Source organism: Palaemon carinicauda, chromosome 5 (genome assembly GCF_036898095.1).
Source record: "Palaemon carinicauda isolate YSFRI2023 chromosome 5, ASM3689809v2, whole genome shotgun sequence".
Taxonomy (NCBI): Eukaryota; Metazoa; Arthropoda; class Malacostraca; order Decapoda; family Palaemonidae; genus Palaemon; species Palaemon carinicauda.
The window spans coordinates 161,577,664-161,580,553 of NC_090729.1; positions in this window are offsets into that span (position 1 = coordinate 161,577,664).

Sequence of the window (2,890 nt, forward strand, 5' to 3'; positions counted from 1 at the left end):
CTGTTACCATGTACTCATATGTCTGACGCCAATCCCATTCTTAATCATTAAGAAATCAGTATATATAACACATAACATAACTATAAACTAAATATAACAGTAAGAGTTGCACGCAAGATATTTAACAAATTCTTAAATTTACATAAGTGTCTATACTCTATACAAAGCCAATTCCTGGAGGTCTTAAGTCTTTAATTAAAGAATTGAAAAAGTATTAACACTATTAGTGAAGAAGATTGAGAAATTCCATTTTCTGCGGATTGAATTTGGTGGGAGTATTTTGTCTTATTGCTCACAGCAAACCAACCTAGTAATGGTGGCCCTGACTAGTAAAGCTTTGGTGATCATCGCAATACGCAAGGCGTTTCACCAAGTTAAGGTATCCCCAGTCAGAAAGGGATATATATATATATATATATATATATATATATATATATATATATATATATATATATATATATATAATATATATATATATATATATATATATATATATGTATATATATGTATATATATTATATATATAATATATATATATACACACACATATATATATATATATATATATATATATATATATATATATATATATATGTGTGTGTGTGTGTGTGTGTGTGTGTTTGTGTGTGTGCGCATCAATAAACAAATAACCTATATATCAGATGATCTATTTGATTTCCCCTATCTGTAGCACAAAACCGAATTACATGATTTTCTTCTAATGCATTTAAGCAATTCCTCCTTCATTCTGTTAAATCTATTTCCATCCTCATCCCTCCTTCAGGAAGTAAGGGATCCGTAGATCACCAAAGGTATTATCAGCCCCCAGAGCAAACTCCTTTTCCGCCGGCAAGAGGAAGGAAGATCCCGAGACCCACAGCAGTAATTTCAGCGCGCGTATATTGTTTAAACTTACGGGCAGTTAATTGTTCCCGTTGTTGAGGCATTCCGGTCTAAATTAGACTGTCAGTGGACATTTTCCCTTCCTCTCTCCTCGTCCAAACAGGCCAACTTTTCCCATCTTCGACTCTAAATGAAACCATTAGCACGCATCTCTCCCTTCTCTTCACTGCTCTTTTTTTTTCTCTCTCTCTTTATTTTACTGACTACCTGCCTGACTTTGTGGCTGTTTCTATCTATATGTCTGTTTGTCTATCTTACTGTTTGTTCCCCAAATTTCGTTTCCTTAACTCTTTCATTGATATTCAATTTTTAGCATTCGTTTTATATATGTCTATATGTCTGTTTGTCTATCTTTCTGTTTGTTTTCCAATTTTCGCTTTTTCAAATCTTGCATAGATATTCATTTCTCCCCCCCCCTCTCTCTCTCTCTCTCTCTCTCTCTCTCTCTCTCTCTCTCTCTCTCTCTCTCTCTCTCTCTCTCTCTCTCATTATTTGACTTTTGTATCCTTAATATACATATTTCATTCTGATAATTTGTATCCTTATTATGTATATTTCACTCAGATAATCTGTCTTTATTATACTTATATCTCCAACACCATCTTTGCCTGTCTGTCAGTCCGTCTCACCCTTCCTCACAATATGAAATTTCCCCACTCTCCCCTTCCTACCTCCCCTCACCTCACTCCCCTTTCTCCTCAGCCACGTTGTGGTCTCCTAGGGACCATAGTTTACGGGAAGAGGGAGAGAGATGAGCGGCCCCTGTAGGGGCATTTCGACAGATTACTAAGGCGCCCCGGCCTAATTGCGTCGGGTAAGTACATTAAAGGCATCGCAGGGACTGACCTTCCTCCTGCAGGAATTAAAAGGGCGCGAGGCCGCCCCCGGAGGAAAGTTCAGTTTCCCCGGAGAAGGATGCTGGCTTTCTTATTGGCCAGTGTATGGGAAATAATAGTACGTGGGCCATTAAAAAGACAATGGCATTACCCAAGAAACTTGCCATATCTACATATGATCAGCGTCCAAGCCCCATCTCCATCCGAGCTAGGATCAGGGAGGGTCAGGCAATGGCTGTTGATGACTCACCAGGTAGACCTATAAGCTCCACTAAAATCCAATTCTTAGCTCACAAGGATGGTGAGATCGCAGACACTACAAGATGTCGTAGTCATGCAAATAATATATCAGCATATATATATATATATATATATATATATATATATATATATATATATATATATAAGCCACAATAAACTGAATAGGACTAAAATATATGATTAATAGCCTGAATGAAGACTGAACATAGTCATATATATACGCATGAATCAATAAATGCTTATTAACCTTTTTCACACACAAAATAACATGACTAAAACCGTGTAAATAGACATTAATGGTTTTAAATAGACCGTGATGACTTCAAAAAAGAAGTATAGACAGAGACACGTTATTGAGCCTTTAACAGCACTTATATTAACCCCGATATAGGTTACTTATTTACCATGGATATCTGAATAATGGATGAATATAGGCACTAATGGAATCAAACTATTCCTAAAAGTTTCTAAATAGAGTCAAACATTTTAAGTGCTGTTCCATTCCCAGCACTTTATCTAAATATGAAAGTAAATCATAAAAACAAAGTGTTAGAATCTAGACCGAGGAAAAAGATAATGGCTGCAGATGTCTAAACTCTACAGCGTCGAATATAAAATTACAAATTTAAGATTGATAAAGTTTCACATCAGAATTTATTGGTCCCGTGGCACATAGCTAGTTTGATTGCATGGTTTCTAATGCTTCAGTGTTCTTAATATAGTAAAAATATCATTTTTTCTTATGTCAATAACGTAAAATGTTATGATTCCTTCTTATCAATAACGTAACATATCATGATTCCTAATGTCAATAACGTATATGATGCTTCACTGTGTCAATATCGTAAAATGTCAAGCCTCTATGTCAATAATTTAAAATATCATGGAAT